Source organism: Podarcis tiliguerta (assembly GCF_965153285.1).
Source record: "Podarcis tiliguerta genome assembly, chromosome: 14".
NCBI lineage: Eukaryota > Metazoa > Chordata > Lepidosauria > Squamata > Lacertidae > Podarcis > Podarcis tiliguerta.
In genome coordinates, this window is record NC_139547.1 from 18,988,624 (window position 1) to 19,003,789 (window position 15,166).

At 44.4% G+C, this 15,166-nt stretch overlaps 1 protein-coding gene across 4 annotated transcripts in view; it reads right to left on the minus strand.

The window, feature by feature from the left end:
- The window catches only part of ACAN (aggrecan), an 85,586-nt gene extending 70,630 nt beyond the window's left edge, over positions 1–14,956 (minus strand). For all 4 annotated transcript variants that reach the window (XR_014504562.1, XM_083411779.1, XM_083411776.1 and 1 more), the window contains exon 1: positions 14,578–14,956. The gene's annotated coding sequence lies outside the window, so the exon portion shown is untranslated. The remainder of the gene's footprint in view (positions 1–14,577) is intronic.
- Positions 14,957–15,166: the final 210 nt, after the last annotated feature.

Consider the following 15,166-nt stretch of genomic DNA (forward strand, 5'->3'; position numbering starts at 1 on the left):
GATATAGGAACACAGTAGAGGCAGTTGCATGAGAGCAAATGGGTCACTGGCTCACCTGCCTCATCCTCTCCTCAGCCAGCCTGTACCTGCCTGCCTGCTTTCTTACTTACAACCAGTCCTCCTTCTTCATTTCAGTGTTGCCCCTTGTAGAACTGTTAGAGATCTTCAGGGTCCCTTCAAATGCTACAATTCTATGATTCTAGATTAAGTTGGCTCTGCCTGTCATTGGCTCTGGCTCTACCTACTGGGGCTCCCAGCCTTCTGTCCCAGGCCTGACTGAGAAGCAGAGAAACCTAGACTGGTAGTAATCATTGTCACTCTTAGTTGTGGTTTTTCTCCCACTGTTTTGACCAGCCCTCCCCAACTTGGTATCTTCTCCGAAGCAGGGTGGACAATTGTCAGGGATGGTGGGTAGCTGAGCCATTCAAAACAACTGGAGAGTGTCAGATTGAGCATGGGGGCAGGGACTGGTGTTTTGATTTACACCACTGGAAAGTCTCATGTACATTGATTGCTCTGCCTCTGAATTCTGCACATCAAGGTAGCAGGCCTGAAGGAACTTTCTTCATGCGTTTGGGTGAACTAGCTTAGAATTCTCTCCACAATTTGGGTCCTGATTGCAGCAGGGTATTCTTAGTTTGGCCTGCTGAACGTGCCAAGAAGAACCCCGCTTTCAGGCTGCCCTGCTAAATGCAGGAAGGTTGTGGCAGGACCGGCCCACACATGAGACAAGGTGACATCACTGCCTCAGACGGCAGGGTCCATGGGGTAGCAGATACCAGTGCTGATCTCCCCCAACACCCAGTTCCTGATGTAGAGATCTTCCCTGACCCCTTCTTTTCTGGTGGGAAGGGGGCACCATTATAGGATCCCCTCTCGAGTTCCAAAATGTATTGGGGTGGCCCTGGTCAGTGGGAACAGGGATGTTGGAGTGGGGCTGGCACACACTCCCACAATACCCTGTCTATACTTTGTTGCATGCATTCTATGAATGCCTAAATAAAATACATGCTTCTTTTTCCAGTCAATTTTCTAGTAAGCCATTGTTCCTGTTTTGGACATATATATATATATATTTATAGATTTCACAGGTTTTACAAATTTACTTATATTTCAATACATGTTTTTCCAAAAAATGTTGACTTCCCACCCTCACTTCCATGCTGTTTTTATTCCCACCTTATACCTACTGCTTGATATAACATACTTTGATCTAATCACTGCTCCTGTTTTGGCTGTTTTGGGATGTCTGGTTAGCCTTATGAATATGAGTTTCTTGTGTTTCAGTGGCAGAGTATCTGCTTTGCATGCAGACAGTCCCAGGTTCAATCCCTAGCATCTCTGGTTAGGGTTAGGAAAAAACCCTCCCTGAAACTTGGAGAGCCACTGTCCGTCACTAGATAATACTCAGCTAGGTAGACTAATGGCCTGACTCAGTACAAGGCAGCTTCCTGTAAGTTACTTTTCTTCAGAGCAGCTGTGGGGAACCTCTGATCCACATGACTACTTAGACCATATTGGCTAAGCCAGGCCTACCTGCCCTATACCTGATGCCAGGTGTGGGACAGGAAAAGGGCTGAAAGAGGGTTTGCAGACACCACTGATGAACAGCACCTGCCAATACCTGTGTAAGGCCCCATACACAGTGTGTTTCAAGCCCCTCCAATAAGGCTGGAAGGATCTGTCAGTTTCTAATTTTCCCGATGTTAAACTCAGTTTTCTACACTTTCACATCAATTAGCAGGTTTTTTTTTTACAAAAAATCCTCAAGAAGGTTCACCAGCATTTTAGTGTGAATTTCTCCCATAAAAACCACATTCCTATATGCTGTTTTGAAAGCAATGACAAACCTAGACAGCATTTTAAAAAGTAGAGACATCACCTTGCCAACAAAGGTCCATATAGTAAAAGCTATGGTTTTCCCAGTAGTGATGTATGGAAGTGAGAGCTGGACCATAAAGAAGGCTGATTGCCGAAGAATTGACGCTTTTGAATTATGGTGCTGGAGGAGACTCTTGAGAGTCCCATGGACTGCAAGAAGATCAAATGCATCCATTCTTAAGGAAATCAGCCCTGAGTGCTCACTGGAAGGACAGATTGTGAAGCTGAGGCTCCAATACTTTGGCCACCTCATGAAAAGAGAAGACTCCCTGGAAAAGACCCTGATGTTGGGAAAGATGGAGGACACAAGGAGAAGGGGACGACAAAGGACGAGATGGTTAGACAGTGTTCTCGAAGCTACAAACATGAATCTGACCAAACTGCGGGTGGCAGTGGAAGACAGGAGTGCCTGGCGTGCTCTGGTCCATGATGTCACGAAGAGTCGGACACGACTGAACGACTAAACAACAACATATGCTGTTTTGACTAACATACACATTTTTTTGCAGTGCAATCTCCCCCAATGCATTTTTGTATTTCCTTTCCACCCTTATCTTCATTTTTATGCACACTTTCCCCTAATATAAGTATGTTTTTGGTAAACATTGGTTGGGTGGAGAACTGCATTGTAAAATTCGGGTTGGTGCACATTTTGAAGGATCGCTTGTTTCGTTTCTCATGGTGTGGATTTGACAAAGTTGACTTTAAATGTGTACTGAACCAATTTTTTTCCTCCTTCCCTACTCACCAATCAGGTGATCACCGGGGCTTCTAAAGTGCTGTGCCCACGGCTTCCTAATAACCTATGATCACCTGATCTGTGGGACTTGCAAAGTGCAATGTTGCGCCTTTGTCCATCTGGTTTGATTTCAAACCACATGGACAGAAAATGACAACCTATTTTCAACTTGGCCCACAGTGAGTGGGGGAAGATAAATTTTTGACCAGCTGGCAAGACCCAGCTCTGCACCTCTGCTCTAGAGTTTAAATGCTTGAGTGAGTAATGTATGTGCGTTGACTCTAGTATCCATGCATGTGTGAGTGTGTGTGTGTGTGTCCGTGCACACTAGAGCACTATGTTATGGGCATCATGTTATTTCACACACTGAAGCTTGTGAGGTATGTTCTGAATGGCCAACATTATTCAAATATGTGTTTCCTTAACACCCTATTGGCTTTGAAATAAATGGGAGAGGCTATTGAGGAGTAAACCAAAAAGCATAAAAGAGGTGGGGAGAACCTTCAGCAATGTATAATGAGGCAGCCAGTCTTGGTGTGAGTGAAAATGACACAAATAACAGAAGGTTATTGATCTTTGCACCCTGGTGCTGAGTTCTAAGATCAAAGAACCACTGGGTTGTATCTAATGTAGCGCTAAGAGACTTTGACTTGTTCTTTTGGCAAAATGCTTTGGTGCCAGCAGAACATTAGTTGCACAAGAGAACGCATAAGCAGTTTGCTCGTAGCTCTGTTGAGCAATAGATTATGTTACACCACAAGTATCTGCTAGCACAACTGTTGCATTGGATTCCTCTGCTGTGCAGCATCAAAACTCATTCATCTGCTAGCTCAAGAGCCTTTGCGCTAGCAGACAGAGACCACTGGGCACCGCCCCTTATCCCCCAAGTTAACAGTGCTTAGATTGGAGGTAATGGTTCTTCACAGCTGATGTCATCTGAGATCAGGTGACTGACAAGAGGGTGTAAAGGTAAAGGGACCCCTGACCATTAGGTCCAGTCATGGCCGATTCTGGGGTTGCAGCGCTCATCTCACTTTATTGGCCGAGGGAGCCGGCGTACAGCTTCCGGGTCATGTGGCCAGCATGACTAAGCCGCTTCTGGCGAACTAGAGCAGCGCATGGAAACGCCGTTTACCTTTCCGCCAGAGCGGTACCTATTTATCTACTTGTACTTTGACTTGCTTTCGAACTGCTAGGTTGGCAGGAGCATGGAGCTCACCCTGTCACGGGGATTCGAACCGCCGACCTTCTGATCGGCAAGTCCTAGGCTCTGTGGTTTAATCCACAGCACCACCCGCATCCTGACAGGAGGGTGTAGATTGCCCCAAATAGCCTTGCAGGCAAAGGCCTTGTGGGTCTAATTAGCGCCAAGGGTTGGAGGCTCCCCACTGATGCTGTAAGGGGCACAAGAAGTAAAAGGAAGGAGGGAAGAGGTGGTGGTGGCTACAAAAGGGCTAGAGATTAGAAGAAGCATTACAGGAATAAAAATGTCAAAACAATGCACTGTCTAAGGTAGCAGTGGGAAACCTATGGCCAAGGGGGGACCTTTGGCCCTCCAGATGTTGCTCAACAACAAATCCCATCATCCTGGCCATTGGCCACACTTGTTGGGGCTGATGGGAGGTGTAGTTCAGCAACATCTAGAAGGCCAAAAGTTCCCTTCATGTGGTCTTAGGAGATGTCATTGTTAGAGAAGCCACAAAGAGACAGTACAACTCGGTGACAAAGCTGGAATTCAGGAGCACTGTGTCCTCATGGCTCACTGAGGTCATGCTGCTCTAGAATCTAATGACTATATCCTGTATGACTATATACTGAGTATAAGTTATCGATGGGCTCGTTGACATTTTATAAAATCACTGCCAAACTGGACAAGAAAAATGATGCTTTCAGAAGGGCAACACTCTCACAGTGTCTGGGAGATCGACTACAACTGACTTCCCCTGCCTCCAATTTGCCAAATCTAGAGCTGTCTCAGTAAGTAGTTCACTATACAAATGTTGTGGTTGAAATATTTAAATTTGGGCACCTAATATAAGCTCTGGGTGAATCTATATATGCCTATGATAACTAGCTAAATCGTGGTAGCAGAGAGAATTGGAAGCTTATATGATTTAGGAATCAGGTGCTGGGGAAATGCATCCACAAAACATTACATTATAAATATCTGCAGCAGGATGAACAGCCACCAGAGAAGGCAATTACTATGGCCAGGTTGTATGAAAGGGTTCAAGAATAAAGTTGCCTAATGGCTGCTATGTGTGGTGACTGCAGATATGTCCATTAATTGTGTCACTCAGCAATGTAGCAATCACAAGGGATGCTGCACCCCAGGATACAAATCAGACAAGCTCTGATAATCTTGGCTGCCACTCGGGATGGGGGAGAAATTAAATGTGGTTTGCATTTAAAGTCATAACTGCATACGAAAATGTATTTATTAAGAGAATGCTGTAGAATTTCAAGAGGATTTTTTTTTTAAAAAAAAAAGAAATTGCTGAAGAAATGTGGAGAATTGAATTTTAAAAATGAGAAAGAGAGAGAACCAAACTGGACATTTGTAGCTTGTTGTTTTAAATATTGCATAAAATTGTGTTTTTTTTAATATTAATGTTGTGTTTTAATTGTTGTAACCCACCCTGGGACCTTAGGGTGAAGGGTGGGTAATAATATATATAATAATGATAATGTTAATGATAACTGAACCACTCCTGAGAGCAGTGTGGTACAACAAATGCTACTTGTTTATATTGCAAATAATAAAGTGGACATCGAACTTGGATTTCTCACAAAAAAAGCCAGAGATGCAGACTAACTGCAATCATGGGCCAACTGAAGACATTTTTCCGCCTGAGGCAAAGGACAACATGCCTTCCTTACCACCAGCACAGGCACTTCCTTTTAGCATGGGACAGTATCCGTCACTGCACCTAAGGGCAGTAGACTAACTTTAGGGACTCACAGGACAGATCACTTGGCTACACAGCTGCCTGCTTTATGACTCCCAGCATCTGCCACCTGAGGCATCTGTGCCACTCTGCCTCATGGTAGGGCTGGCCCTGGACAAACTTGTATGAGCTGCCTTGGCAACTGAAAATGAGGAGGAGGAAGAGGGCCTGGTTTATTTCATGAATTACAAAGGGAAAGGAAGTGTGGAAGTTAACAGGAAGCAGTCAGAGATGATGATTGATACTGGGAGTGAAAGGAATTTTGTTAGTGCCAAACTTTACTACACAATTAAGGCTGTTGCCCACAAATGACAACAACAAAAACCACTTATGCGCAGCTCCATCCATTCATGTTTATGGGTTACTGGGAAGCACAGTTCTCAGAAAAATACTGTTGTATGTTGGTCGTGGGGAACATCTACTTGCCTAGAAGACTGCTTTTGTCGTACTTATTTTTCAGAAGGGAGAGTCAGTGAATCAGATCTCAAATGGAGTCTTTAGTTCTTAAAGACTCCAAAACCTAAGAATCTGAAATTTCTGTGTTCCTTCCTGGCAATTTCTGACTCTCTCTGTCTCTCCCCCCCCTCCCCAATTATGAAGGTATCTCAGAACCACTTTCTGGACTAAAATGGGCTTTTCTTAAACTGTTCTACAGTGACAGTGCCACCTTTTCAGCACCTGAAAATTGCATTAACCTAGGACCATTGTCTTGTCTATTATAACCTTCATGTACCAAACACTGAGGGACAGTTGGACTAAGAGTCATTTTGCTACAGACTTAACCAGCTGAATCTTGGAAACCTGTAGTAAATGCCAGCTGCTCCCCTTTCTACTCCAAAGAAGCGGTATTCACAGAATGAACGTAAAACTCGGTGGCATGTATGGTTCATAAAACATTGCAATGCTTGCTTCTGAGGGACGTCGTTTTGTGTTGTTGACTGATCACAAAGTACTCATACACCTGCTTCAACCAACTAAAAACAATGTCTTGCCATCTTGCATTCAGCATCTCACTGGGAGATGACAACACTATGCTTGTACTATCAAACACAGCTTTAGGAAGCCCAACACAGCTGATTTTATTATTACATCTTACACTCTCTGAAATGGGGTGAAACTCCTTGTTAAGGCTGTCAACATGTGTATTTTGTGGTTCAAGGCACTATCTCTTAGAATAAAAGATATCAGTAGGATGTATTTCTCGCTACGCTGAAACATATTATTCAATCTGGCAACTGATCACACAGACAGTGCCCACCTAGTTGCAGCCCTTCAAGCATGTAAACCACTTGGAGGATTTTGTTGTTGGTGGTGTATACATCTTATTAAATAACCAATTTTGCCTCTGGCAAAATTTCCGTCCATGAGGATGTTCTGTCAAGAGGTGAGCGGGTTGTTATGCCTGCTGCAGCTGCTATACCTGAATCTAAGATATGCAATTGATTGAAGGTGGCTCATGATAAGATGCATCATGGGGTTCTATGGACCAAACAACTTCTATGTGCAAAGTTTTATTGGCCAAATATGGGTTCTGATGTGGAACGCTATATCAGGAACGTGCTGATTATGGATGGACCCAACCTTCACATGATGATCAACCAACATGACCTCTTCAGTTAGCACACCATCCTTGGACCAAGCTAGGCATTGATGCTGTGGGACATGGACTCCAAACCTTTGTGCTCAAGTCATTGATGATTAGGGCTGTGTACCAGATTTGGCCAAAGCCCAAATCTTGAACTGCGTCAGGCTCAAATGGGGGGCTCCAGGCTTTTCCTGAGTTGGGTGGAAACAGCCTCAAATCACCCCACATTGGACTACCCAGATGATCTGGGGCTGTCAAGGGGCAGAATGTCAGGCAGGAATGAGAGGCAGGCAGCCCAGGCATGTTCCACCACAGGGAATGGGCTGGGGAAGCAGACTCCAGCAGGACTGAAATTTCCACTCACTAGCTGGTGAGCAAAGGAGTCAACCCTGCAGGATGCAGATGCTCATTCACAAACACATTCCCTGCAAGGAAAGAGGTAGAGCATCTCCTTCCCCCTCTCAAAACCCCAATCGAACATTTGCCCCATGCCTCAAATTGATTTGGGACTGGATCTGGGTTGGGTGTTCCTTCGCTGTTTGAAGAAAACCCTGTAAGCAGCTCACTATGAAGGACAGAACTGGAAAATAGAATTATTAAAGATCTTTATGGCCTATTGACCTACTTCATGCAGAGTTTCAGAGGAGACATTTCCCAGATTGCATTTTTCTTGTCAGATTCATACCAAACTAGGGTCAGGGTGAAATTTGATTAAGTTTTCATTTGAAGGCAAACCTACCTAATCGGCACTTTCTAAAGCAACACACAAACCGAAGCACAGTCATCCTGTAAAGCTGGCACTTCTCCATATTTTTGCAATGCAGTTCTCCAGCCAAGTAAAGCGTGCATGTAAATGCATATATTAGTAAAAAAAAAAATACAAAAATATATCATACCGGGGAAACTGCCTTGCAAAATTGCAAAGAAAAAAAATGTATGTATTAGGAGAAATCTGCACAAAATTGCTGATCAATTTCATGAGGCCTTTCAAAAATCAATCAATCAATCAATCACACACCGATGTGGAGAATGGAAGACTGGAAAAATGAGGAACTGAGATGTTTCCCCAACTGACAGATGTGCCGATCCATGCACCAAACTTCCTGTGCTCACCAGCAGAACCAGGACAAGGTGAAACAATATAGTGATGCAAAACAAAGGGCTAAAGGACACAGCATCAGAGTTGTGGGCCTGCTTCCATTCTGAGGAACCATTCAGACATTGGTGAACTACAACTCCTATCTCCACTGGCCATTGACCATGCTTGCTAGGTCCAATGGGAGATGTAGTTCAGGTGCCCCACAACCTGGTCAACATTGCTAGCACTATTGCAGGTGACAAATTTCAGCCAACCTGTAGACATGAGCACCGTGTGATTCTTAGGAGCAGATTGCATGCTTCCTTTGAGCATATGAACTATGAAAATGGGAGCGTTGTAATTAGAAATGTTGAACATCTGCGAAAGGTCCCACCTCGGGTACCAGCTTGAGTATGGAGATGCAGAGGTTCCTCATCATAATTCTGATTCAGCTACAACTGCTGAAGCATCCAGTGACAACAGGAGCAAGGAGATAGGGGAAGCAGAGGGTACATTTCTATGTCAAACCTACTCCAGGGAAGACGGCTATTAAGTGCATGAGCTGTTTGGTGACCCTCCAGATTTAAAGCCCAGATTAAGTAGGATTTTAAGGATCTAGTTCATTTATATAAATATGCATTTTAGAAAAATAATAATGTAAGAGTAGGCTTAGGTTTTGATCTAATGTAGTGTATTCTCTTATAGATACTCCTGCTCTTCTACATCTCCCAGAAGTCTCTGTAAGGCAGCAACAGGGATCCCTTTTCAGCCTGAGGGCCACATTACCATGTGCGCAACCTTCTGGGGGCCACATGCCAGAGGTGGACTCTGGCCGGAGGAAAAAGTGAGCAGAGCAATGAAAGCGATTTTTTACTTTTCTACAGTAGTCTAGTGTCCACACACATACCTGTCCCCAGTGGGGGTTTTTCTAGAAAAAATGGGCTAGTACTCACCAGCAAGCAGGGGGCGAGGCCAGCACATGTGGGAGGGGCGTGGCCTGATGCCAAGGCTGGGTGGTGAAGGCAGGTGAGCTGCTTGACACTCCCCTGCCTGCCCACCCACCTGCCAGGGCATTGAAGAAGAAGAAGAAGAAGAAGAAGAAGAAGAAGAAGAAGAGGAGGAGGAGGAGGAGGAGTTTGGATTTGATATCCCACTTTATCGCTACCCTAAGGAGTCTCACTGTGGGTTAAACCACAGAACCTAGGACTTGCCGATCAGAAGGTCAGCGGTTCGAATCCCTGCAATGGGGTGAGCTCCCGTTCCTCGGTCCCTGCTCCTGCCAACCTAGCAGTTTGAAAGCACATCGAAGTGCAAGTAGATAAATAGGTACTGCTCCAGCAGGAAGGTAAATGGCGTTTCCGTGCACTGCTCTGGTTAGCCAGAAGCGGCTTAGTCATGCTGGCCACATGACCCGGAAGCTGTACGCCGGCTCCCTCGGCCAATAAAGCGAGATGAGCGCCGCAACCCCAGAGCCGGCCACGACTGGACCTAATGGTCAGGGGTCCCTTTACCTTTACCTTTAAAGAGTCTCAAAGTGGCTAACAATCTCCTTTCCCTTCCTCCCCCACAACAAATACTCTGTGAGGTGGGTGAGGCTGAGAGACTTCAAAGAAGTGTGACTAGCCCAAGGTCACCCAGCAGCTGCATGTGGAGGAGCGGGGAAGCGAACCCGGTTCACCAGATTATGAGTCCACCGCTCTTAACCACTACACCATGCTGGCTCCCAATGCTGCCCAGGTGAAGAGGCCTTCCCTGCCTGTCTTGGGAAGTTTGCAGCAGGGCTCCAGGATCCTGTCAGAGCATCGTGCCTCCTCCCCTAAGCTGAGCAAACACTTCCCAGGCTTGGGGAAGGAGGCGTTATGCTCTGATGGGTCTGAGAGCCCTCCCACCTCCTTCCCTCCCCCCCCCCCCAAGATGATACTACTGCATATTGTTGCATACCAAGAGCCAGTGTGGTGTAGTGGTTAAGAGTGGTAGACTCGTAATCTGGTGAACTGGGTTCGCGTCTCCACTCCCCCACATGCAGCTGCTGGGTGACCTTGGGCTACCACCAGAAAAAAGCACTGCCTGTCCCTATTCTCTACCTAGGCAAGAAGCGTTATTAGAGTTCAAGGATACATTTCACCAAGGCATAAAACACTCAAGGAGGGTGCAAAGCAGGGGCAGTGAGGGGGGTGGGTCTTGAGGGGAGATCAAGGGGTGGATCTAGTGGGTGGATCCAGGAAGGGAAAAGCCTAGGCAAAGGTCTAGCTTCAGAGCCTGAAGGATTGTTGCATCAGGGGGCCGAGCAAAATGTGGGAGGAGCCAATATAAATTAGGAGATTGGAAATTTGGAAAATTAGACAAGCCAGGAGAAGGAGTAGGAAGAGATCTGGCAGGGCCAATGCAAAGTCCTCAGTGTACTGTTTTCACCAGAACCTGATGCTTCAATGAAGAAAAAGTGAAGTTTGCTCCGCTGGTTTATTGTTATTATTTTATTCCACCATTTCTTTGGGCTTGCCCGTACTTCCACTTGTCTCATGCCTAGAAAGCACAGGTCTGAGTGGTTTTGCCTTTGCTGTGCTGCTTTCCCCCAGAAAACACACTCTTTAGCGCTAAATCAGAACAAACAGCAATCTGTTGAAAAATGGATTGCCATTTGTTCTGATTCGGTGCTATACCATAAGTGTTCCTGGGGGGAAATGGCAGGGCAAATGGAGGTGTGAATAAGCCTTCTTTTACTTACCTGTCCCACCCCTCACCCCCAGTGTCTACATGTTCTTGTATGTAACAAAAACTATTCATTTTTCTTTAAGAATCTGGTGCTGTGTATTGGCTGGGCTGTGTGACCCAACAAGGCCAAAAACTAAATCTTTATTTTGTACACATCCAGTCTCTTTGTGAAATAAAGTTGAGGCCCCATATACATGACCCATGACTTCTTCTTCTTCTTTGGTCTCATGGACCACTTTCAGAAGAGCCAGTCAAAAGACTCACAACTTATGCTTGTCCTCTGTAGTAAGGACGCAACAAACAATATCCTACCTCAGTGACACTGGTAAGTATCTTTTTCATTGCTGTTTCAGGGCTGGTGCAAAACCTGTCCACTACCTCCCAAGGCATTATGGTCACTGAAGTAGCAGATCAAAATTTAAGTCTTCAATTAAGGAGGGTATATAGTCCTCCTACCACTGTTTAATCCTGTAAGGTACGTTAGGCTGAGAGACAGTGACTGGCCCAAGGTCACCCAGCGAGCTTCATGTCTGAGGAAGGATCTGAACTCTAGTTTTCTAGGTTCTAGTCTGGCACTATAACCACTGTCCACACTGGCCCTGTTCTCAAGTGCATCCCAATGATATTTATTAGCACAGACTATGACTTTTCTCCCATAGATACACATGGCTATTGTATACTCCTAGAAAGGTAACTGTGTTGGTTCATTTTACAGGTTCCTCAAGGTTCTTCAGTGCATTTTCTCCCAGGCATTTTGGGACAACGTTGCGATAGCAGTGGGACCTGCCTCTAGTGCCACAGAGTTGCCTCCTATCTATTAAGACAAACCTGAAAGTGGCAAGGGGGAATTCCATCTATATGCACAGGGGCCAAAGACCTTAAGGGATCTCTCTATGCTTCCTCCTCATTCCAGTGATATACAATTTCTTAGTAAATAACACCATTTGGCTAAATTGCTGTTACCCTCCCAATAATCGTTTCAAAGCACTAGTGGGCAATGCTGATTAACAATTGCTTTTTTAAAAGCACCTGATAACTTTTCCTGCTCGTCTTTACGATTTACACAGTCAATTTGGACTGACTTGTAGAAGTGAGCAATTTGCTTTAACCATAAAAAAAACAAACAGATTATGTTCCTTCTGAGTGTTACCGCTGTTGGAAGAAGTCTAAGAAGTTTTTTTAAAAAATAAATAAGACCAATAGAGCCATAGAGAAAAAGAAACTTTCTAACTGGATAGGGTAGGGGGAAAATGTGAGGTTTTGGCATCAGGTTGAAAATGCAAACTTCCATGAGTAATGAAGGGGTTGAAAGAAGAAGAAAAAAAGCAGTCTCCATGTAGAAACGACACTTTCTTTTCAACGTGAAGCCGCAGCTTGGAAAAATTGCACTTTCTGTGCATTCATTCAAAAGGAAGGCGGGTATTTAGAGATTCTAAGCAGATCCCTGGACTTTAAAAGAATGCCAAGTCACTGTAGACCTTGCAACAAACCATATTTCAACAGCAACAAATCCCTGTTAGCTGCCCAAGTCTATTGATTTTTTTTTTAAGTTTTATTTTAGAATGTAGGACAAACATACTCCCCCCTCCTTTCCTGCAGCCATTCATCCATCATTTGTACTAGTGTTGAGCTCACCAGCCACACAATCTTATGGTAATTACAGCCTCTTTAACTGCAGAATCACCCTCACATATAATGGAAGTCACAGACAGATTATACCAGGAGGTGACATCAAAGTACAAACACATCCGATAATTCTTGGTTTTGCAGCATAGCGATTTTTGAATCTTGCTCAACAGCGGTGAGCTCTGTAATTTCCAGTTTTGCAGAACGGTTTGCAAATACATTATTAGCAAATCTATAATTTTGCTGTTTGGTATCAGTGCTTTGCTTTATGAGTCACCATTGACCAAGGCAGGCAGTGTGGGCTTGGGAAGTGGGCTGAGGACATGGGCTCTGAGCCACGAAACTCACTTGATGACAATGGACCAATCCCTATCTCTCAGGGTGGCCTACCTCGCAGAGTTGTTGTGAGGAAAAATTAGGAAGAGTCCATGCTCGCCACTCACAACTCCATGGAAGAAAGAGTGAGAAGTGCCTATGTGATAAACTGAGGCTGTAATCCTAAACCCACTTAAAGGGGGAGTAAACCCCATTGATTTCAATAGGATTTCCTCCTCTTGTGTGGATATGGTTAGGATTGCAGCCCAATTCTAAACTTAGGCCGAGCTATGGTAAATTCACCCCATAGTCGTTGTGCAGTGCTATTCCATATACAAATGCTTGACGCTTTAACTTGGTATACATTTTAAAGCAAACTGTTCTGATGTGGACTTCCTAAACTAATAGGCATATTAGAATATAGTTGTCATTGGCTTTTCACATTTCTCTGAATTTTGTTATACAATTCTTGGCTCAACACCCCCCCCCCCAAAAAAAAATACATGCTGTATATAAAGTGCTTTTTGGAAATAAAACATATACAAGAAATGCATTTTTAGAGTAAAATGCATACAAAATGCAGATTTGTTTCTGTGTTGCTGTTTTTTTAAAAATAAAATTACAGAATGATGAGGAGGCAGGAGAGAACAGATTTATGAATGAACACATCTGAATGAACTAACACAGAGCAAAAATAGACTGGATACAATTTGTTCTCACTGAATTTAGCCAAAGCCACGGAAGCAAATTTCGTGAGGCAAGCTGAAGATTTGAAAAGATGGAGATGTACAAATGCTGTTGTTTCACGATAAAAAAAAAATAGTTGAATCCTGCTTTATGAATGGATTTCAGAAGCATCGATTACATTTGTCAGCATTCATTCTCTCCTCATTTCCCCCTCATTCTGATGTATGTGGATTGTAAGCTCCTTGCAGACAGGGACCCATCTATGCTGCTATTCCATGTAACTCTACAAGGTGCTGTAAGTATGATCATGGCATGGTATAAATAAAAATAAGATGATATTTGTCTGGGGTGGAGTAGGGAGGGACAATGACAGAAACTTTTTCTGATGGAAAACAAGAGGCTTGCAGAATAAATTTTCCACTAAAGTGCCGTCTGTATTCAGATGGCATAATTTATTGGGGAGAGGGCTGGGCGGTTGACCCCCTAGCCCTACTCTACGTCTTGTGCACCAGCTATTCATTATAATCAGAGTCTGTTATTATTATTGTTTTAGCAAGCAAACTAGGCAATGCCCTTCTTCGGACTATAGATCTATTTCCTTGAAATTTCAACAGACTGAGTTGCTGGCAGAGTCTGATTCTTTTCTTGGTTGCTTGGCAACAGTGGGCATCGCACATGCACACGCTTCTCTGACATGACCAAACTTTTCTGGGGTGCAACTTTTTACAACAAGTTGGGTGTCGAAACCACCCCATATTCTTGCATTCCTGCACATACATAATCCATTGAATCAGACTGACAGCTCATCTGGCCAAGGATGTGGTCAGCAAGAGCCCTCCAGGAATTCTACAAGCATGGCATGAAACCTTTAACCCTGTTCAGTACTCCAAGCATATGCCATTCAAAGGTACCACTGCCTCGGGATTCTAGGGGGAAACATCCAATCCATCCCACCTTGGTTAAAAAGAAAATACTTAACAGCAAAAAAGGAAAAATACATGCTTACCTTCAACAAATTCAGTGCTTCAAGAATTTAAGTCCCATACACCTAACAGAGCAATAAGGATTCTTGTGTGTTAAGAAAGAGGTTACAACGTCCGGCGATCCCTTGTAGATCCCCTTCACAGCCTCCAGATGAGATTTCCTGCTTTTGTTTTGTGGATAGATCTTTTCCCCCCTCCCTGGTTTATTAACCTCCCAAGAAGAAATCAAAATTATTGGTACGTCAGGTTCCTTTCATGCAGTGGCAGCAAAAGCAGCAGCAGCAGCAGCAAGGTTGATTTTTTGGAAGGAAAAAAAAATCAAAAGAGCGAAGGGGTGGGGGTGAGAGATTTTTAAGCAACAGCCCACGTTGAGCTGCTACTGGCTGTGAAAAGAGACTTCCAGACTCCTCCTGTCCCTCCTTAGATACCTCTTGCTATAGCTGGCAGATTGCTAAAGGCACTGAATCCTCCTATGAAAAGTTTGAGTCAAGGTAGGCAGGAATCCAGGAAAAATAAGACAGGAGCTTGGGTGGGGAAGAGGAGGGTGGTGGGAGGCAGCAAAAGGAGGGCTGTAAGAGAGAAAAGAGAAGCCAAACCTCTTGGGGGGGGGAG